The following is a 23,924-nucleotide window of genomic DNA, read 5'->3' as shown; positions in this document are numbered from 1 at the left end:
GGCAGTGACACAACAAGGTGAGGGACGTGGCGGCAGCAGGTGAGTGGATGCCCGCTAACAGGCGCTGCCATGATAGATCTGAAATGACAGGTGCTCTTTAAATGTAAAGACTCATTCTTGCTGTTAGAATCTTTAATATTTGCAAAAAAATGAAGGTTTCCTATTTAGAATAATAAGCTGTCAGGTTAGTAAAGACAGCCATATCAGAGCCGATCCAATCATACAGTTTGTAGTGTACATAGATTTGCAAAACAATGGGATAAAGGAATATTCCTGAGCTTTGTTTTATCTCATTACTGTGAAATTGTGTGAATGCATCAATGCAGTGCATATTATCTCAGTTTGCAGAGCTTGGATTAATTGAATGAGTTTACTAAAATATTGAAGAATATACAGCCTCATGCTACTTAACTAAGCTCCATTCCATGCTGAATAAACTAAATTATTAGTGTATCCTAAATAGAAAAGCCGGATAAAGGCAAGCAAAGGGCCGCATCCAGCCCCAGGGCCACAGTTTGGAGACCACTGCCCTAGGGATCCTAGAGACTCAGTGATGATATTGCTAGGTCCAACATAAGGCCTGTAATGAAAACACAAAAGTTATATTTGTGTGTTTGGTGGAAAAGAGGAAACAAGGAAGGCAAAGGCAGATTAAACTTCAGATTTAAGCAGTGTAGAGAGAATTATTACTCTAGGTAGCTCTCCCAGGAGTGCTGTCTCTATGCTTTAGTAGGGACGGGGTGTGCAAGCAGGAGAATACCAAAATCTTCAAGTGGAACTAAAGTTGCGCTATGATACACTGTCAGCAGGCAGGCATTTTATTGCAGAGGAGAAATGCAATGTCTCTTCTGCTATAAACCCTACAGTACCTGTCTGCTCACAGCCATCCCTGGACAGCCTACAGCAGCCGGGCCAATCCAGTGTGCCGAGATGACTAGCTTCTGTGCATGAGCAGGGGGGAAGTCATCCCGAACTGGCCAAGGAGATGGCAAAACCCAACACACAGGAGAAGATGCCAATGCCAGCGAGGGAGCATTGAAAAGGTGAGTATCGTGCCTTTAGTTCTGCTTTACCCGGCATCCAAAGCAATCATGCTATTTACCCCTCAGGATCAGGGCCGCCTTTAATACTGATTGGGCCCTGGACAAATATTTTTTTGCTTTTGGTTGCCAGAGGTTACAGCCTATCACTACCACTCACTAGTGGGTTGCTAGAGGTTACAACACATAATTTCTGCTTGCAGATTGGTTGCTAGAGGTTACAGCACATTGTTACCAATACACATACTACAGGAGAGGGTCAGAGACTGCTGACATACTGCAGGAGAGGGTCAGAGACTGCAGACATACTACAGGAGGGGGTCAGAGACTGCAGACATACTACAGGAAGGGGTCAGAGACTGCAGGCATACTACAGGAGAGGGTCAGAGACTGCAGACATAATGCAGGAGATGGTCAGAGACTGCAAACATACTGCCGGAAACTGCAAACATACTGCCGGAAACTGCAAACATACTGCAGGGGATGACCAGAGACTGCGGACATACTGCAGAAGATGACCAGAGACTGCAGATATACTGCTGGAGATGACCACAGACTGCAGACATTCTGCAGGAGATGACCAGAGACTGCAGACATACTACAGGATTGGGTCAGAGACTGCAGACATACTGCAGGAGATGACCAGAGACTGTGGACATTCTGCAGGAGATGACCAGAGACTGCAGACATACTACAGGAGAGGGTCAGAGACTGCAGACATAATGCATTAGAGTGTCAGAGACTGCAGACATAATGCAGGAGGGGGTCAGAGACTTCCGACATACTACAGCAGAGTGTCAGAGACTTCCGACATACTACAGGAGAGGGTCAGAGACTGCAGACATAATGCAGGAGATGGTCAGAGACTGCAGACATAATGCAGGAGAGGGTCAGAGACTGCAGACATACTACAGGAGAGGGTCAGAGACTGCAGACATAATGCAGGAGATGGTCAGAGACTGCAGACATACTGCCGGAAACTGCAAACATACTGCAGGGGATGACCAGAGACTGCGGACATACTGCAGAAGATGACCAGAGACTGCAGATATACTGCAGGAGATGACCACAGACTGCAGACATTCTGCAGGAGATGACCAGAGACTGCAGACATACTACAGGATTGGGTCAGAGACTGCAGACATACTGCAGGAGATGACCAGAGACTGTGGACATTCTGCAGGAGATGACCAGAGACTGCAGACATACTACAGGAGAGGGTCAGAGACTGCAGACATAATGCATTAGAGGGTCAGAGACTGCAGACATAATGCAGGAGGGGGTCAGAGACTGCAGACATACTACAGCAGAGTGTCAGAGACTTCCGACATACTACAGGAGAGGGTCAGAGACTGCAGACATAATGCAGGAGATGGTCAGAGACTGCAGACATAATGCAGGACATGGTCAGAGACTGCAGACATAATGCAAGAGAGGGTGAGAGACTGCAGACATACTACAGGAGAGGGTCAGAGACTGCAGACATACTATAGGAGAGGGTCAGAGACTGCAGACATACTACAGGAGAGAGTCAGAGTCTGCAGACATAATGCAGGAGAGGGTCAGAGACTGCAGACATAATGCAGGAGATGAACAGAGACTGCAGACATACTACAGGAGAGGGTCAGAGACTGCAGACATAATGCAGGAGATGGTCAGAGACTGCGGACATACTGCAGGAGACTGCAGACATACTGCTTGTTGTTAGGGGTTACAGCACATCATTAACACTCACTGATTGGTTGCTAGAGATTACAGTAGATCACTACTGTTCACTGATTGGTTGCTACAGGTTACTGAACATTATTACAACTCACTGAGCAGTGGAGCAATCCCAAATAATTGAGCAATAAAGCGGCACATTAATACACATACTAAAGGAGAGGGTCAGAGATTGCAGACACACTACAGGAGAGGGTCAGAGACTGCCTACATACAGCAGGAGAGGGTCAGAGACTGCAGACATACTACAGGAGAGGGTCAGAGACTGCAGACATACTACAGGAGAGGGTCAGAGACTGCAGACATAATGCAGGAGAGGGTCAGAGACTGCAGACATAATGCAGAAGGGGGTCAGAGACTGCAGACATACTACAGCAGAGGGTCAGAGACTGCAGAGATATTACAGTAGAGGGTCAGAGGCTGCAGACATAATGCAGGAGACTGCAGACATACTGCTTGTTGTTCGGGCACATCATTAACACTCACTGATTGGTTGCTAGAGATTACAGCAGATCACTACTGTTCACTGATTGGTTGCTACAGGTTACTGAACATCATTACAACTCACTGAGCAGTGGAGCAATCCCAAATAATTGAGCAATAAAGCGGCACATTAATACACATACTACAGGAGAGGGTCAGAGATTGCAGACACACTACAGGAGAGGGTCAGAGACTGCCGACATACAGCAGGAGAGGGTCAGAGACTGCGGACATAATGCAGGAGAGGGTCAGAGACTGCAGACATACTACAGGAGAGGGTCAGAGACTGCAGACATACTACAGGAGAGGGTCAGTGACTGCAGACATACTACAGGAGAGGGTCAGAGACTGCAGACATAATGCAGGAGATGGTCAGAGACTGTGGACATACTACAGGAGATGACCAGAAACTGCAGACATACTGCAGGAGATAACCAGAGAATGCAGACACACTGCAGGAGATAACCAGAAACTGCGGACATACTGCAGGACATAACCAGAAACTGCGGACATACTGCAGGAGATGACCAGAGACTACGGACATACTGCAGGAGATGACCAGAGACTGCAGACATACTACAGGATTGGGTCAGAGGCTGCAGACATACTACAGGAGAGTGTCAGAGACTGCAGACATAAAGCAGGAGATGGTCAGAGACTGTAGACATACCACAGGAGAGTGTTGTCACATGAAAAGATATAATAAAATATTTACAAAAATGTGAGGGGTGTATTTACTTTTGTGGGATACTGTATATGTGTGTGTGTATATATATATATATATATATATATATACAGTATCTCACAAAAGTATATATATATATATATATATATATATATATATATATATATACTGTGTGTGTGTGTGTGTGTATGTATGGGCCAGACATTGTCCTTAATTAAGTGTTCTTGCATAGCAAGACCACTTACTGTTATCTCACATATATATTATTATTATTATAGCCAAATTTACCACCTCCTCCCATAGCTTTTACACTACATAGACAAGTAATATACCGAAACGTGCGGATTGTTCCCGATTGGTGTGCTATTACTTTTTTACTATTACTTTATTACTTACTGTGGAACATTTCGCCGAATGGTTCACGAAATATCGTCATTTTTGCGGCGAAATTGGTCCCATAGGAATGAATGGCGAAATGTTCAATGTCATTTAATTGGTGTGCTATTACCTTTTGGAACTTTGTGAAAAGCTGAAAAATACCAGTGTGAATCCGGCCTCAATGTCATTTAATTGGTGTGCTATTACTTTGTGGAACATTTCGCCGAATGGTTCACGAAATATCGTTGTTTTTGCGGCGAAATTGGTCCCATAGGAATGAATGGCGAAATGTTCAAAACTATAGTGGGAGGTGACAAAAGCTGACAACTCCATGATCAGCCAAAGCATTATGACCACCCCATGATCAGCCAAAACATTATGACCGCCCCATGAAAAAAAAAACATATTTTTGAAAAAAAAAAAAAATTCATTTTTGAAAAAAAAATTCATTTTTGAAAAAAGAAAATCATTTTTGAAAAAAAAATGTATTTTTGAAAAAAAAAATCATTTTTGAAAAAAAAAAAAATCATTTTTGAAAAAAATAAAAAAATTCATTTTTGAAAAAAAAAATCATTTTTGAAAAAAACATTTTTGAAAAAAAAAATCATTTTTGAAAAAAAAAATCATTTTTGAAAAAAATGTTCAGCTCTTTCAGCTAATGATGGGACGTTTTCAATTTGTTTACTACTATTTATACTTTTTAAAATATTAAGCTTTTTAACACTTTTCACAGTTACTCCAGCCACTCCACCCAGTTACTCCGCCCACTCCAGTTGTAGAGGCAAGAACACTTCACACAATTTCCCCAGAAATTGTAGCTTTTCTAGTTCCATATGCAATCTTTGTTTCCTGCTTTGCAGCATTACACATTGGTTGTGCTTTACTGATCCTCCTCACAATGTAAGTCTCTGGGGTTAATTTAATAAAGGCAAATGCACTAGGGTTGCCACCTTTTCTTCAAGCCAAACATGAACACTTTAGCGGCCTGGGACACCTTTGGGTGCCCCAAGGAGAGTAATGTGGTGCGCATAGCATGCAACAGCAAACAGTGGGTGTCAGTATGGATTTGATTTAAATCATAATTTTTAAAGAGCAGCTGTCAACTCTGACCCGCTGCAGCTCCTCCTCTGACCCGCTGTTGACTCACCGACAGTCCCATTCACTTTAATGGGATGGCTGGTGATGCGGCAGTGACACAACAAGGTGAGGGACGTGGCGGCAGCAGGTGAGTGGATGCCCGCTAACAGGCGCTGCCATGATAGATCTGAAATGACAGGTGCTCTTTAAATGTAAAGACTCATTCTTGCTGTTAGAATCTTTAATATTTGCAAAAAAATGAAGGTTTCCTATTTAGAATAATAAGCTGTCAGGTTAGTAAAGACAGCCATATCAGAGCCGATCCAATCATACAGTTTGTAGTGTACATAGATTTGCAAAACAATGGGATAAAGGAATATTCCTGAGCTTTGTTTTATCTCATTACTGTGAAATTGTGTGAATGCATCAATGCAGTGCATATTATCTCAGTTTGCAGAGCTTGGATTAATTGAATGAGTTTACTAAAATATTGAAGAATATACAGCCTCATGCTACTTAACTAAGCTCCATTCCATGCTGAATAAACTAAATTATTAGTGTATCCTAAATAGAAAAGCCGGATAAAGGCAAGCAAAGGGCCGCATCCAGCCCCAGGGCCACAGTTTGGAGACCACTGCCCTAGGGATCCTAGAGACTCAGTGATGATATTGCTAGGTCCAACATAAGGCCTGTAATGAAAACACAAAAGTTATATTTGTGTGTTTGGTGGAAAAGAGGAAACAAGGAAGGCAAAGGCAGATTAAACTTCAGATTTAAGCAGTGTAGAGAGAATTATTACTCTAGGTAGCTCTCCCAGGAGTGCTGTCTCTATGCTTTAGTAGGGACGGGGTGTGCAAGCAGGAGAATACCAAAATCTTCAAGTGGAACTAAAGTTGCGCTATGATACACTGTCAGCAGGCAGGCATTTTATTGCAGAGGAGAAATGCAATGTCTCTTCTGCTATAAACCCTACAGTACCTGTCTGCTCACAGCCATCCCTGGACAGCCTACAGCAGCCGGGCCAATCCAGTGTGCCGAGATGACTAGCTTCTGTGCATGAGCAGGGGGGAAGTCATCCCGAACTGGCCAAGGAGATGGCAAAACCCAACACACAGGAGAAGATGCCAATGCCAGCGAGGGAGCATTGAAAAGGTGAGTATCGTGCCTTTAGTTCTGCTTTACCCGGCATCCAAAGCAATCATGCTATTTACCCCTCAGGATCAGGGCCGCCTTTAATACTGATTGGGCCCTGGACAAATATTTTTTTGCTTTTGGTTGCCAGAGGTTACAGCCTATCACTACCACTCACTAGTGGGTTGCTAGAGGTTACAACACATAATTTCTGCTTGCAGATTGGTTGCTAGAGGTTACAGCACATTGTTACCACTCACTGATTGGTTGCTAGAGATAGCAGATCACTACTGTTCACTGATTGATTGCTACAGGTTACTGAACATCATTACCACTCACTGAGCAGTGGAGCAATCCCAAATAATTGATCAATAAAACGGCACATTAATACACATACTACAGGAGAGGGTCAGAGACTGCTGACATACTGCAGGAGAGGGTCAGAGACTGCAGACATACTACAGGAGGGGGTCAGAGACTGCAGACATACTACAGGAAGGGGTCAGAGACTGCAGGCATACTACAGGAGAGGGTCAGAGACTGCAGACATAATGCAGGAGATGGTCAGAGACTGCAGACATACTGCCGGAAACTGCAAACATACTGCCGGAAACTGCAAACATACTGCAGGGGATGACCAGAGACTGCGGACATACTGCAGAAGATGACCAGAGACTGCAGATATACTGCTGGAGATGACCACAGACTGCAGACATTCTGCAGGAGATGACCAGAGACTGCAGACATACTACAGGATTGGGTCAGAGACTGCAGACATACTGCAGGAGATGACCAGAGACTGTGGACATTCTGCAGGAGATGACCAGAGACTGCAGACATACTACAGGAGAGGGTCAGAGACTGCAGACATAATGCATTAGAGTGTCAGAGACTGCAGACATAATGCAGGAGGGGGTCAGAGACTTCCGACATACTACAGCAGAGTGTCAGAGACTTCCGACATACTACAGGAGAGGGTCAGAGACTGCAGACATAATGCAGGAGATGGTCAGAGACTGCAGACATAATGCAGGAGAGGGTCAGAGACTGCAGACATACTACAGGAGAGGGTCAGAGACTGCAGACATAATGCAGGAGATGGTCAGAGACTGCAGACATACTGCCGGAAACTGCAAACATACTGCAGGGGATGACCAGAGACTGCGGACATACTGCAGAAGATGACCAGAGACTGCAGATATACTGCAGGAGATGACCACAGACTGCAGACATTCTGCAGGAGATGACCAGAGACTGCAGACATACTACAGGATTGGGTCAGAGACTGCAGACATACTGCAGGAGATGACCAGAGACTGTGGACATTCTGCAGGAGATGACCAGAGACTGCAGACATACTACAGGAGAGGGTCAGAGACTGCAGACATAATGCATTAGAGGGTCAGAGACTGCAGACATAATGCAGGAGGGGGTCAGAGACTGCAGACATACTACAGCAGAGTGTCAGAGACTTCCGACATACTACAGGAGAGGGTCAGAGACTGCAGACATAATGCAGGAGATGGTCAGAGACTGCAGACATAATGCAGGACATGGTCAGAGACTGCAGACATAATGCAAGAGAGGGTGAGAGACTGCAGACATACTACAGGAGAGGGTCAGAGACTGCAGACATACTATAGGAGAGGGTCAGAGACTGCAGACATACTACAGGAGAGAGTCAGAGTCTGCAGACATAATGCAGGAGAGGGTCAGAGACTGCAGACATAATGCAGGAGATGAACAGAGACTGCAGACATACTACAGGAGAGGGTCAGAGACTGCAGACATAATGCAGGAGATGGTCAGAGACTGCGGACATACTGCAGGAGACTGCAGACATACTGCTTGTTGTTAGGGGTTACAGCACATCATTAACACTCACTGATTGGTTGCTAGAGATTACAGTAGATCACTACTGTTCACTGATTGGTTGCTACAGGTTACTGAACATTATTACAACTCACTGAGCAGTGGAGCAATCCCAAATAATTGAGCAATAAAGCGGCACATTAATACACATACTAAAGGAGAGGGTCAGAGATTGCAGACACACTACAGGAGAGGGTCAGAGACTGCCTACATACAGCAGGAGAGGGTCAGAGACTGCAGACATACTACAGGAGAGGGTCAGAGACTGCAGACATACTACAGGAGAGGGTCAGAGACTGCAGACATAATGCAGGAGAGGGTCAGAGACTGCAGACATAATGCAGAAGGGGGTCAGAGACTGCAGACATACTACAGCAGAGGGTCAGAGACTGCAGAGATATTACAGTAGAGGGTCAGAGGCTGCAGACATAATGCAGGAGACTGCAGACATACTGCTTGTTGTTCGGGCACATCATTAACACTCACTGATTGGTTGCTAGAGATTACAGCAGATCACTACTGTTCACTGATTGGTTGCTACAGGTTACTGAACATCATTACAACTCACTGAGCAGTGGAGCAATCCCAAATAATTGAGCAATAAAGCGGCACATTAATACACATACTACAGGAGAGGGTCAGAGATTGCAGACACACTACAGGAGAGGGTCAGAGACTGCCGACATACAGCAGGAGAGGGTCAGAGACTGCGGACATAATGCAGGAGAGGGTCAGAGACTGCAGACATACTACAGGAGAGGGTCAGTGACTGCAGACATACTACAGGAGAGGGTCAGTGACTGCAGACATACTACAGGAGAGGGTCAGAGACTGCAGACATAATGCAGGAGATGGTCAGAGACTGTGGACATACTACAGGAGATGACCAGAAACTGCAGACATACTGCAGGAGATAACCAGAGAATGCAGACACACTGCAGGAGATAACCAGAAACTGCGGACATACTGCAGGACATAACCAGAAACTGCGGACATACTGCAGGAGATGACCAGAGACTACGGACATACTGCAGGAGATGACCAGAGACTGCAGACATACTACAGGATTGGGTCAGAGGCTGCAGACATACTACAGGAGAGTGTCAGAGACTGCAGACATAAAGCAGGAGATGGTCAGAGACTGTAGACATACCACAGGAGAGGCTAAGAGACTGCAGATATAATGCAGGTGACGGTCAGAGACTGCAGACATACTACAGGAGATGGTCAGAGATTGCGGACATACTGCAGGAGATGACCAGAGACTGCAGACATGATACCAGAGATGGTCAGAGACTGCAGATATACAGTACTACAGGAGATGGTCAGAGACTGCAGATATACTACAGGAGATGGTCAGGGACTGCAAACATAGTACAGGAGATGGTCAGAAACTGAAGACATACTATAGCGGTGGTCATCAACCCTGTCCTCAGAGCCTACTAACAGGCCAGGTTTTAGGTATTACTTTGGGGAGATGCAGACTAGAATACTGCAATCACTGAGCAGCAAATGATATCACCTGTGATGTATTTCAGTTATCTTGCAAAACTGGCCTGTTAGTGGGACCTGAGGACAGGGTTGATGACCACTGCACTACAGGGACTGCAGCCATGATACAGGAGATGGTCATAATACAGGAGATGGTCAGAGACTGCAGACATACTACAGAAGATGGTCAGAGACTGCGGACATACTACAGGAGATGGTCAGAGACTGCGGACATACTACAGGAGATGGTCAGGGACTGCGGACATACTACAGGAGAGAGTCAAAGTACTTTCAGCAATGCAAATGCAGCTCAAGGTTTCAGGATAGCAGTCAGGCATTCTATGAGTGTAAGGATGTACCTGACCAGCTGGGCTCACTATACACTTTCAGAGGTCCGAGGGCGGGGCTTCCACTCTGACCTCTGCTCTTACTACAGCCACTCCCTCCCGAGCATACAGGCTGCATGGAACGGGGTCAAAGCATCAGTGGAGCTCCCGGCCCCGCCCCCTCTATACTGGCTGAGGAATACAGAGGTCCGGGGGCTCCCACTTCAATCTCTGCTTTTACTACAGTCGCTCTGTTCCGAGCATACAGGCTACATGGGGCGGGGTTAGAGTGTCATTGGAGCTCCTGTCCCCTGCTGCTGGTTGGCTGAGGAACACAGCTCTGCCTCCCATGTCCTCTGTGTGCTCTTCAATGCCTTTATCGGGACTCCAATTTGCGGGCAGTATGGGCTCAAGGGGCAGCTGCTTTGGGCCCCGCAACAAAGATTGGGTATGGGGCAGGTGCCCCGTTTGCCCCACGTTAAAGACGGCTCTGCTCAGGATCTTTCCAACTGTATCAGTCCAGTACCTGCTCCTTTCAATAGCACCAACCCTGATGAAGAGGGACCCTCTGAACACCCGATACACGTTGGCATTTTGCTTTATGAATTCTCTATTGGCTTTTCTTGATACAAGTGTCAGAATAAAATTAAATATGGACTTATAGGGGTTGATTTACTAAAGGCAAATAGACAGTTGCAATTCCCTCTGCAAGTGCAGTCACTCCAGAGCTTAGTATATTAGATAAAGCTTCACTTTGCAAAGAACAACCAATCACATGCAGGGAAAATAAAAAAACAGCATTTTGGCTTGCACATGATTGGATGATGGAAGTCAGCAGAACTTCTGCTCAATTACTAAGCTCTGGAGCAACTGCACTTGGAGAGTGCACAGTCTATTTGCCTTTATTAAATCAACCCCCTATGTTCTGTTTTTATGTCAGTATGATGCTGGTGTCTCCCCTCAGACTCTTGTATAATTCTTTATTGTTCCTTGTCTGTGGCTAATTGAAGGGTTAATATGTAGATCATGTATGTACATGTCAGATCAGATAGACGTGTATATATGCTGAGTCAGGGTGTAAAACTTTTCTTTAATAAGTGGTTACGGGACGGGGTGAGTCATAGTGAAAACCGCGGCGCCGGGATCGATGCGCCCGTACATGACTTCACTCCGGTAGAATGAAAAAACGTCTCAAATAATACCATCTATGGCTCACCTGTGTTCCTCATACATGGCTTCTATATCTCTGATAGCTGGAGGGTGGTTGGCAATCGGTTCTGTTACTCTCTGCAGGCCGCGTTCTTATGATAAATTCACTTATTTCCATCTAAATCCATTGTAATATTGGATGAATGGCAGCCTTCCTGTGAAATGACAGAGGCTGACCAGGGGCTCCTTGTGGCTCTTGGGACCCTTGTACAGTGCCTTGAAAAAGTATTCGCACCCCTTGAAATTTTCCACATTTTGTCATGTTACAACCAAAAACGTAAATGTATTTTATTGGGATTTTATGTGGTAGACCAACACAAAGTGGCACATAATTGTGAAGTGGAAGGAAAGTGATAAATTGTTTTCAACTGAGCAACTCTGTGCAAAACTCTTGCACAGAGGCGGTAAGTATAACATGTTGGGTATTTAAAAATAACGAACCTTTACAACCCCTTTAATGTGAGCCACATGGGTTTACTTCCTCTTTGTTTCCCTGCAAAGGTAAAGCATAATGGGCTACTATGTATCGCATAGTAGCCCATTATGTGTCACTTACCTGACACAGGAGCCTGAGATGTCACTGCTGTCCCCTCTGCTACGGAGCGTCCATCTTCTTCCTGGGTATCGTGGCTCCGGTGCTGTGATTGGCCGGAGCCGCATGCGCACGGGAGCCGCCACTAACGGCATATCGCCGTTAGCAGCAGCATGCTCAGTGCGCCTGCGCGCCGCTGTCTAGGACGCATGCACCCTAGACAGCAGTGCCTGTCTTTCTGCAAATATCTCCTAAACCGTGTAGGTTGAGGAGATATTTCTTGGACCTACAGGTAAGCCTTAATCTAGGCTTACCTGTAGGTCAAAGTGGTCTGTAAGGGTTTACAACCACTTTAGAAAGTTTTATTTATATATATATATATATATATACCATGGGTTGACAAGCACAGAATATAAAACAATGTGGAAATATAAAAATATATAAATATAAAACAATCAACACAAGAGTACAATCAATTATATTCTTGTATTGTTTGTTTAACCCCTTCATGCCTAAGCACTTGTTGCTTAAAAGTTCAACTCCGTATTTTATTGCTAGAAAAAAACCCCAAACATTATATTTATATATATTTTTGGCAGAGACCCTAGAGAATAAAATGGCGATCGTTGCAATATTTTATGTCACGCTGTATTTGCGCAGCGGTCTTACAAATGCAATTTTTTGGGGAAGAAATACACACAAAAAAATCAGTAAAGTTAGCCCAATTTGTTTGTATAATGTAAAAGATGATGTTACACCGAGTAAATAGATACCTAACATGTCATACTTTAAAACTGTGCACAAACACACAAACTACCATACTTAAAAATCTCTATAGGTGACGATATAAAAAATGTCTACAGCTTACCTGTTTATAGCTGCAGAGGAGGTCTTGCACAATAATTATTTTTCTCGCTCTAACGATCGCGCCGAAACCTCAAACTGTGTGGTTTGAACAATATTTACATTTGCGGGCGTGGCTTACATATGCATTTGCTTTTGCGCGCAAGCTAGGAGGGATGGGGCGCTTTCAATTTTTTTTTTTTTTCTTATTTATTTTAGTGACAGGTACTCCTATCAAGTTTGGCAGTTTTGAATACTGGCATATTTTTTTATTTGGCGCCTTTAAATGCTTTAGTAAACTGCAAGTGATGTTATGACATCGCTTCCGGGTTACTAGATCCGAGACCCGATTAAAGTCGATTCCGGCATTGTTCATGTCTCCGGCTAGCCGGCGGACGTGCTGGCTGGTCGCTCGGGCCTCCTGGTGGGACAGGAGAGCCTAGATGAGCCGCAGAAGGCTGCGGGAGGGGGAGGGATGTCTCCTCCCACTGCTTGTATTAACTGTTTAGCCGCATTGGTTGTTAATACAAGAAAGTTGACCACCGCCTCTTAAAAAACGGCAACGGGGTGATGCCTGTAGGTGCAGGCATCACCCTGGTACAACCCCTATTTGCGTTACGTTGGTGTGAAGGGGTTGATATAATTTGTATTGTCTCTTTTATACAGCAGGAATAATAATTATTGAACACGTCACCATTTTTCTAGGTAAATATATTGGTAAGGGTGCTATTGAAATTTTCCCCACACGTTGGTAACAACCCATGCAATCCATACATACAAAGACACCAAAACAAAATAGGTTAAGAAATCAAGTTCTGTGTAATAAAATGGAAGGACACAGGGAAAAAGTATTGCACATGCTAACTGAAATTTATTTAATACTTTGTACAAAATCTTTGTTGGTAATGGTAGGTTGAAGACACAGGCTCCTATATGGAGAAACTAGTCCCATGCGTTGCTCAGGTATGATTTTGGCCCATTCTTCTACACAGTCTTCAAATCTTGAAGGTTCCGAGGGCCTCTTCTATGAACTCTGATCTTTAGTTCTTTCCATAGTTTTTCTATTGGATTCAAGTCCGGTGATTGGCTGGGCCATTCTAGCAGCTTTATTTTCTTTCTTTGAAACCAATTAAGAGTTTCCTTGGCTTTGTATTTGGGATAGTTGTCTTGCTGAAATGTCCACCCTCGTTTCATCCTCATCATCCTGGTAGATGGCAGCAAATTTTTATCAAGAATGTCTTGGTACATTTTTCCGTTCATCCTTCCTTCAATGATCTGAAGTGTGCCAGTACCGTATGCTGAAAACCAGCCCCACATTATGATGTTCCCACCTCCAAATTTCACTGTTAGTATGGGGGGTGATTTGGGGGTGATGCTCAGTGACATTTGACCTCCAAACATGGTGTGTATTATGGCATCCAAAGAGTTTGATTTTGGTCTCATCTGACCAGACTATATTCTCCCAGTATTTCACAGGCTTGTCTAAATGTTGTGCTGCAAACTTTAAACAAGCTTCAACATGTTTTTTTGTCAGTAATGGAGTTTTGCGCGGTGAGCGGGCATACAGGCAATGGCAGTGAGTGCATTAATTATTGTATATCTGCCAATTCCATGTCTTTCTGAAGACCACAAGTGGTCCTTGGCTCTTGGACAACTCTTCTGATAATTCTTTTCACTCCTCTGCCGTAAATCTTGTGAGGAGCACCTGGTCGTGGCCGGTTTAAGGTAAAATGATGTTCTTTCCACTTCCAGATTGTGGCCCCAACAGTGCTCACTGGAACATTCAGAAGTTTAGAAATCCTTCTGTAACCAATGCCATCAGTTTGTTTTGCAACAATAAGGTTGCAAAGATCTTAAGAGAGCTTGTTGCTTTTATCCATCGTGAGATGTTTCTTGTGTGACACCTTGGTAATGAGACACCTTTTTATAGGCCATCAGTTGAGACTGAACCAGCTGATATTATTTTGCACTGACAAGGGGCAGGATTGCTTTCTAATTACTGATAGATTTCAGCTGGTGCCTGTCGCCCAAAAGAAGTACAAGACGCCAGAGAGCAGGAGACAGGAGCAGGCTGGCACTGGCGACAGCAGACAGGTACAGGCTGGTAGCAGTCAGGCGGTGAGCAGGTGCCAGAGGAATATAGGCAGAGGCTCACAGCAGGCAGTCCAAAAGCGATGTGGACAGAGGCAGAGTCAGACAAAATGGGTCATACACAGGCAGGTGGATCAGGTGAGTAGGCAGGAGCAAAGTCAGGATACAGGCTGAGTCGGTAACTGATCAGTGGAGCAGCAGCTGGGGTCAGTAGGGAGTAGTCAAGACAAACCCGGGTCAGTGCAGGTGGAGTTCAGGAGTAGTCAAGACAAACCCGGGTCAGTGCAGGTGGAGTTCAGGAGTAGTTAAGACAAGCCGGGTCAGTGCAGGTGGAGTTCAGGAGTAGTCAAGACAAGCCGGGGTCAGTGCAGGTGGAGTTTAGGAGTAGTCAAGACAAGCCGGGGTCAGTGCAGGTGGAGTTCAGGAGTAGTCAAGACAAGCCAGGGTCAGTGCAGGTGGAGTTCAGGAGTAGTCAAGACAAGCCGGGGTCAGTGCAGGTGGAGTTCAGGAGTAGTCAAGACAAGCCGGGGTCAGTGCAGGTGGAGTTCAGGAGTAGTCAAGACAAGCCGGTTCTTTGCAGGTGGCATTCAGGAGTAGTCAGGACCAGCCGGGTCAGTACAGTGGAGTTCAGGAGTAGTCAAGACAAGCCGGTTCAGTGCAGGCGGAGTTCATGAGTAGTCAAGACAAGCCGGGTCAGTACAGTGGAGTTCAGGAGTAGTCAAGACAAGCCAGGGTCAGTACAGGTGGAGTTCAGGAGTAGTCAAGACAAGCCAGGGTCAGTGCAGGTGGAGTTCAGGAGTAGTCAAGACAAGCCGGTTCTTTGCAGGTGGCATTCAGGAGTAGTCAGGACCAGCCGGGTCAGTACAGTGGAGTTCAGGAGTAGTCAAGACAAGCCGGTTCAGTGCAGGCGGAGTTCATGAGTAGTCAAGACAAGCCGGGTCAGTACAGTGGAGTTCAGGAGTAGTCAAGACAAGCCGGGGTCAGTGCAGGTGGAGTTCAGGAGTAGTCAAGACAAGCCAGGGTCAGTGCAGGTGAAGTTCAGGAGTAGTCAAGACAAGCCGGGTCAGTACAGTGGAGTTCAGGAGTAGTCAAGACAAGCCGGGGTCAGTGCAGGTGGAGTTCAGGAGTAGTCAAGACAAGCCGGGGTCAGTGCAGGTGGAGTTCAGGAGTAGTCAAGACAAGCCGGGGTCAGTGCAGGTGGAGTTCAGGAGTAGTCAAGACAAGCCAGGGTCAGTGCAGGTGAAGTTCAGGAGTAGTCAAGACAAGCCGGTTCTTTGCAGGTGGCATTCAGGAGTAGTCAGGACCAGCCGGGTCAGTACAGTGGAGTTCAGGAGTAGTCAAGACAAGCCGGTTCAGTGCAGGTGGAGTTCATGAGTAGTCAAGACAAGCCGGGTCAGTACAGTGGAGTTCAGGAGTAGTCAAGACAAGCCAGGGTCAGTGCAGGTGGAGTTCAGGAGTAGTCAAGACAAGCCGGGGTCAGTGCAGGTGGAGTTCAGGAGTAGTCAAGACAAGCCGGGGTCAGTGCAGGTGGAGTTCAGGAGTAGTCAAGACAAGCCGGGGTCAGTGCAGGTGGAGTTCAGGAGTAGTCAAGACAAGCTTAGGTCAGTGCAGATGGAGTTCAGGAGTAGTCAAGACAAACCCGGGTCAGTGCAGGTGGAGTTCAGGAGTAGTCAAGACAAACCCGGGTCAGTGCAGGTGGAGTTCAGGAGTAGTTAAGACAAGCCGGGTCAGTGCAGGTGGAGTTCAGGAGTAGTCAAGACAAGCCGGGGTCAGTGCAGGTGGAGTTTAGGAGTAGTCAAGACAAGCCGGGGTCAGTGCAGGTGGAGTTCAGGAGTAGTCAAGACAAGCCAGGGTCAGTGCAGGTGGAGTTCAGGAGTAGTCAAGACAAGAAGGGGGCAGTGCAGGTGGAGTTCAGGAGTAGTCAAGACAAGCCGGGGTCAGTGCAGGTGGAGTTCAGGAGTAGTCAAGGTAAGCTGAGGTCAGTGCAGATGGAGTTCAGGAGTAGTCAAGACAAGCCGGTTCTTTGCAGGTGGCATTCAGGAGTAGTCAGGGCCAGCCGGGTCAGTACAGTGGAGTTCAGGAGTAGTCAAGACAAGCCGGTTCAGTGCAGGTGGAGTTCATGAGTAGTCAAGACAAGCCGGGTCAGTACAGTGGAGTTCAGGAGTAGTCAAGACAAACCCGGGTCAGTGCAGGTGGAGTTCAGGAGTAGTTAAGACAAGCCGGGTCAGTGCAGGTGGAGTTCAGGAGTAGTCAAGACAATCCGGGGTCAGTGCAGGTGGAGTTTAGGAGTAGTCAAGACAAGCCGGGGTCAGTGCAGGTGGAGTTCAGGAGTAGTCAAGACAAGCCAGGGTCAGTGCAGGTGGAGTTCAGGAGTAGTCAAGACAAGCCGGGGTCAGTGCAGGTGGAGTTTAGGAGTAGTCAAGACAAGCCGGGGTCAGTGCAGGTGGAGTTCAGGAGTAGTCAAGACAAGCCAGGGTCAGTACAGGTGGAGTTCAGGAGTAGTCAAGACAAGCCAGGGTCAGTGCAGGTGGAGTTCAGGAGTAGTCAAGACAAGCCGGTTCTTTGCAGGTGGCATTCAGGAGTAGTCAGGACCAGCCGGGTCAGTACAGTGGAGTTCAGGAGTAGTCAAGACAAGCCGGTTCAGTGCAGGCGGAGTTCATGAGTAGTCAAGACAAGCCGGGTCAGTACAGTGGAGTTCAGGAGTAGTCAAGACAAGCCGGGGTCAGTGCAGGTGGAGTTCAGGAGTAGTCAAGACAAGCCAGGGTCAGTGCAGGTGAAGTTCAGGAGTAGTCAAGACAAGCCGGGTCAGTACAGTGGAGTTCAGGAGTAGTCAAGACAAGCCGGGGTCAGTGCAGGTGGAGTTCAGGAGTAGTCAAGACAAGCCGGGGTCAGTGCAGGTGGAGTTCAGGAGTAGTCAAGACAAGCCGGGGTCAGTGCAGGTGGAGTTCAGGAGTAGTCAAGACAAGCCAGGGTCAGTGCAGATGGAGTTCAGGAGTAGTCAAGACAAGCCGGTTCTTTGCAGGTGGCATTCAGGAGTAGTCAGGACCAGCCGGGTCAGTACAGTGGAGTTCAGGAGTAGTCAAGACAAGCCGGTTCAGTGCAGGTGGAGTTCATGAGTAGTCAAGACAAGCCGGGTCAGTACAGTGGAGTTCAGGAGTAGTCAAGACAAGCCGGGGTCAGTGCAGGTGGAGTTCAGGAGTAGTCAAGACAAGCCAGGGTCAGTGCAGGTGAAGTTCAGGAGTAGTCAAGACAAGCCGGGGTCAGTGCAGGTGAAGTTCAGGAGTAGTCAAGACAAGCCGGGGTCAGTGCAGGTGGAGTTCAGGAGTAGTCAAGACAAGCCGGGTCAGTACAGTGGAGTTCAGGAGTAGTCAAGACAAACCCGGGTCAGTGCAGGTGGAGTTCAGGAGTAGTTAAGACAAGCCGGGTCAGTGCAGGTGGAGTTCAGGAGTAGTCAAGACAAGCCGGGGTCAGTGCAGGTGGAGTTCATGAGTAGTCAAGACAAACTCGGGTCAGTACAGTGGAGTTCAGGAGTAGTCAAGACAAGCCAGGGTCAGTGCAGGTGAAGTTCAGGAGTAGTCAAGACAAGCCAGGGTCAGTGCAGGTGAAGTTCAGGAGTAGTCAAGACAAGCCGGGGTCAGTGCAGGTGGAGTTCAGGAGTAGTCAAGACAAGCCGGGTCAGTACAGTGGAGTTCAGGAGTAGTCAAGACAAACCCGGGTCAGTGCAGGTGGAGTTCAGGAGTAGTTAAGACAAGCCGGGTCAGTGCAGGTGGAGTTCAGGAGTAGTCAAGACAAGCCGGGGTCAGTGCAGGTGGAGTTTAGGAGTAGTCAAGACAAGCCGGGGTCAGTGCAGGTGGAGTTCAGGAGTAGTCAAGACAAGCCAGGGTCAGTGCAGGTGGAGTTCAGGAGTAGTCAAGACAAGCCGGGGTCAGTGCAGATGGAGTTCAGGAGTAGTCAAGACAAGCCGGTTCTTTGCAGGTGGCATTCAGGAGTAGTCAGGACCAGCCGGGTCAGTACAGTGGAGTTCAGGAGTAGTCAAGACAAGCCGGTTCAGTGCAGGTGGAGTTCATGAGTAGTCAAGACAAGCCAGGGTCAGTGCAGGTGAAGTTCAGGAGTAGTCAAGACAAGCCGGGTCAGTACAGTGGAGTTCAGGAGTAGTCAAGACAAGCCGGGGTCAGTGCAGGTGGAGTTCAGGAGTAGTCAAGACAAGCCAGGGTCAGTGCAGGTGGAGTTCAGGAGTAGTCAAGACAAGCCGGGGTCAGTGCAGGTGGAGTTCAGGAGTAGTCAAGACAAGCCAGGGTCAGTGCAGATGGAGTTCAGGAGTAGTCAAGACAAGCCGGTTCTTTGCAGGTGGCATTCAGGAGTAGTCAGGACCAGCCGGGTCAGTACAGTGGAGTTCAGGAGTAGTCAAGACAAGCCGGTTCAGTGCAGGTGGAGTTCATGAGTAGTCAAGACAAGCCGGGTCAGTACAGTGGAGTTCAGGAGTAGTCAAGACAAGCCGGGGTCAGTGCAGGTGGAGTTCAGGAGTAGTCAAGACAAGCCAGGGTCAGTGCAGGTGAAGTTCAGGAGTAGTCAAGACAAGCCGGGGTCAGTGCAGGTGAAGTTCAGGAGTAGTCAAGACAAGCCGGGGTCAGTGCAGGTGGAGTTCAGGAGTAGTCAAGACAAGCCGGGTCAGTACAGTGGAGTTCAGGAGTAGTCAAGACAAACCCGGGTCAGTGCAGGTGGAGTTCAGGAGTAGTTAAGACAAGCCGGGTCAGTGCAGGTGGAGTTCAGGAGTAGTCCAGACAAGCCGGGGTCAGTGCAGGTGGAGTTCATGAGTAGTCAAGACAAACCCGGGTCAGTACAGTGGAGTTCAGGAGTAGTCAAGACAAGCCAGGGTCAGTGCAGGTGAAGTTCAGGATTACTCAAGACAAGCCAGGGTCAGTGCAGGTGAAGTTCAGGAGTAGTCAAGACAAGCCGGGGTCAGTGCAGGTGGAGTTCAGGAGTAGTCAAGACAAGCCGGGTCAGTACAGTGGAGTTCAGGAGTAGTCAAGACAAACCCGGGTCAGTGCAGGTGGAGTTCAGGAGTAGTTAAGACAAGCCGGGTCAGTGCAGGTGGAATTCAGGAGTAGTCAAGACAAGCCAGGGTCAGTGCAGGTGGAGTTTAGGAGTAGTCAAGACAAGCCGGGGTCAGTGCAGGTGGAGTTCAGGAGTAGTCAAGACAAGCCAGGGTCAGTGCAGGTGGAGTTCAGGAGTAGTCAAGACAAGCCGGGGTCAGTGCAGATGGAGTTCAGGAGTAGTCAAGACAAGCCGGTTCTTTGCAGGTGGCATTCAGGAGTAGTCAGGACCAACCGGGTCAGTACAGTGGAGTTCAGGAGTAGTCAAGACAAGCCGGTTCAGTGCAGGTGGAGTTCATGAGTAGTCAAGACAAGCCGGGTCAGTACAGTGGAGTTCAGGAGTAGTCAAGACAAACCCGGGACAGTGCAGGTGGAGTTCAGGAGTAGTTAAGACAAGCCGGGTCAGTGCAGGTGGAGTTCAGGAGTAGTCAAGACAAGCCGGGGTCAGTGCAGGTGGAGTTTAGGAGTAGTCAAGACAAGCCGGGGTCAGTGCAGGTGGAGTTCAGGAGTAGTCAAGACAAGCCAGGGTCAGTGCAGGTGGAGTTCAGGAGTAGTCAAGACAAGCCGGGGTCAGTGCAGGTGGAGTTCAGGAGTAGTCAAGACAAGCCGGGGTCAGTGCAGGTGGAGTTCAGGAGTAGTCAAGACAAGCCAGGGTCAGTGCAGATGGAGTTCAGGAGTAGTCAAGACAAGCCGGTTCTTTGCAGGTGGCATTCAGGAGTAGTCAGGACCAGCCGGGTCAGTACAGTGGAGTTCAGGAGTAGTCAAGACAAGCCGGTTCAGTGCAGGTGGAGTTCATGAGTAGTCAAGACAAGCCGGGTCAGTACAGTGGAGTTCAGGAGTAGTCAAGACAAGCCGGGGTCAGTGCAGGTGGAGTTCAGGAGTAGTCAAGACAAGCCAGGGTCAGTGCAGGTGAAGTTCAGGAGTAGTCAAGACAAGCCGGGTCAGTACAGTGGAGTTCAGGAGTAGTCAAGACAAGCCGGAGTCAGTGCAGGTGGAGTTCAGGAGTAGTCAAGACAAGCCGGGGTCAGTGCAGGTGGAGTTCAGGAGTAGTCAAGACAAGCCGGGGTCAGTGCAGGTGGAGTTCAGGAGTAGTCAAGACAAGCCGGGTCAGTACAGTGGAGTTCAGGAGTAGTCAAGACAAGCTGGTTCAGTGCAGGTGGCGTTCAGGAGTAGTCAAGACAAGCTGGGGTCAGTGCAGGTGGAGTTCAGGAGTAGTCAAGACAAGCCAGTTCAGTGCAGGTGGAGTTCAGGAGTAGTCAAGACAAGCCGGGTCAATGCAGGTGGAGTTCAGGAGTAGTGAAGACAAGCCGGGTCAGTGCAGGTGGAGTTCAGGAGTAGTGAAGACAAGCCCTGTCAGTAACAGTAGCCAGATGCAGAATAACAGGTTGCAGATATGCACGGGAATGCTGTTGACAAGGCAGCACTGAAGCATAGCAAAAGCTCAGTTTAAATAGCCTGTTTGGGGCCAATGTTAGCAACAGATGCGTGCGCATGCTCATGAATATGCGTGCGTGCGCACACGTGCATGTAAAGGAATATGAATTAGCCTGTACCTATGCATAGGATGCCGTGCAGGAGAGCCATCTTGTCTGCTGGTATGCCCTTCCTGACACAAGTATACAAACCTGTCCAGTTGACTTTGCAGTTTAAGAGGGGGTGCATGGGGGGGGGGGGGGCAGTATAAACGTGGCTCAACTGCTTGTTTTTATGGCCCCACATCTATAAGTGTAAATCGCCCCATGCACACGTCCTATGCTCACAGCCGTGGCCGGGAGCCAAATTTGTGCCCCGAACAAATGAATGACTAGTTGTTGGCATATAACCGTTCATACGAGAGTCTCTGGACACAGACGGTTTGTATTGTACGGATAATGTCTGTACTTTAGGCGGGTCAGGAGCCTCATTACGCCGTGTTTCTTCCAGCAGAGAGAAGGTTAATGATGGCACCTCACCACCCGCCCCGCGGCTCAGTAAACTTTCCAATTAGAGCTGGGATGAAAGATGTTTGGATTTGTGAAGGTTGCCGGATTTCTCGGGCTCCATGGTAACTGCTTTCACTGAACCGGGGGCCGCTAACTGAGAAAACGCTTTGTCTGAAGAGAGCGAGAATCAGCAGCAAGTGTAGCATACCCATCGACAATCACCCATCCAGTACCCCATGAGACCCATGGGCGGGATAAGGAATTGATTTTAATTGTCACTTTTATAACAATTGTCTACATTGTATTTCAATGTGATCAAGTTATTGGCTTAATTAAACAACAAATCTCACTACACACATTACAATCCGTTTTGGGCGAACGGTTTAAGCCGAGCAAAAGTTCAGAACATCCCCTATTCGCCTGTTCGGCGAACACCCCAATTTGTGGGGCGCTCAGTGGGATGCCCCACAGAACCCCCTCGCCTCCCAAAACACCCCCCTATGTTGAGGGCATGTGGCCTGATATGGTTAAGGGGGGGGCACACGCTCGTCCCCCCTTTCCTGGCCTCGCGGGCTGCATGCTCCGATAAGGTTCTCGTATGAATTTTGGGTGGGACCCCACGCCGTTTTTAATTTTTTTTTATTTTAGCGTGGATTTTAGGGTTCCCCTTAAAATCCATACCAGATCCAAAGAGCCTGGTATAGATTGGGGGGGGGGGGATTTTTTTTTTACATTTTTCTATTGCCGGAAATGGTATTGTATTGCCAGCAATTTAAATTTAATTTTTTTTCCTTTATAAATGTCAGCTTTGCTGCAGCAGGTTCTATACATGCTACATATTTGCCACTTTACAGGCAGACTAAGAGGACCCCTCAGGCACAATATTTAAAGGAATTTTTCATTTTTATTGTTTCACTTTAAGCATTATTAAAATCACTGCTCCTTATAAAAAAAAAATATATTTTTTAAAGTTTTTTTGCATTGATGCATGTCCCCCCCAGGGCAGTTTCCGGACTCCCATGCCTTTTTTATGGCCAATAACTTGCATATAAGCCTTCAAAATGGGGACTTTAGATTTTTCAAGTTCGGGTCCCATAGACTTTAATGGGGTTTGTCATTCGAGTGCGAACTTTTGCAATGCTCAGGAGTTCTGGAGCGAACTGAACTGGGGGGGTGTTCGGTCCATCTCTAATTACAATATGATTGTTTAATCTCCTTCGGATCTATCAAGGGCCTGCCCGATTCCAATTGATCAGATAGATTAGGTAGGTCCACCTATTACATAGTTCTGTTCAATCTCAATTGGATGGTCAGATTGTAATGTGCATGGTTACCTAAGATCTCAGTGCAGCGCCTGGAAGGATTTGCCATGGTTAAAGCTGAACTCCAGGCAGATATCATTAATACATTGTTACATTTATTTTTTTAAAGTACAGTGGAACCTTGGATTACGAGCATAATCCGTTCCAGGAGAATGCTTGTAATCCAAAGCACTCGCATATCAAAGCGAGTTTCCCCACAGAAGTCAATGGAAATGAAGATAATTTGTTCTGCTTTGACTTCTATTGCATGCAATACCGCATGTGGCCAGAGCTTGGGGGGGGGGGGGGGCGCCAGTGAGCCTCGGAAATACTCGGGGACAGCTCGGCTGAACTCAGAAAGGCTTGGAAACACTCGGGAACTGAGTATTTCCGAGTGTTTCCGAGTATTTACGAAGGGCTCCAAACGACTCCAAACCGTTCTTCCCCGCTGACAGCTGAATGTATAAAAAAAAATTGCTGGTTAAAAAAATTCACCAAAAAAACGGCGTGGGGTCCCCCCCCAGTCCATACCAGTCCATACCAGTCCATACCAGGCCCTTCAGTCTGGTATGGATTTGGAGGGGACACTCCCACGCCAAATTTAAAAAAAAAAATCCATACCAGACCCTTATCCGTGCATGCAGCCCGGCAGGTCAGGAAAGGGAGGGGACGAGCGAGCGACACCCCCCCCCCACCCACCCTCCTGAACCATACCAGACCGCATGCCC

General features: G+C 47.4%; 1 protein-coding gene across 3 annotated transcripts in view; it reads left to right on the top strand.

Moving 5' to 3' along the window:
• The window catches only part of STON2 (stonin 2), a 122,523-nt gene that overhangs the window by 16,066 nt on the left and 82,533 nt on the right, over window positions 1–23,924 (top strand). The gene's annotated exons all lie outside the window — the stretch shown is intronic.

The sequence above is a fragment of the Aquarana catesbeiana genome, linkage group LG13, assembly GCF_042186555.1.
Source record: "Aquarana catesbeiana isolate 2022-GZ linkage group LG13, ASM4218655v1, whole genome shotgun sequence".
Classification (NCBI taxonomy): domain Eukaryota; kingdom Metazoa; phylum Chordata; class Amphibia; order Anura; family Ranidae; genus Aquarana; species Aquarana catesbeiana.
The sequence above is the reverse complement of the archived record's forward strand: the minus strand, read 5'-3'. Positions and strand labels throughout refer to the sequence as shown.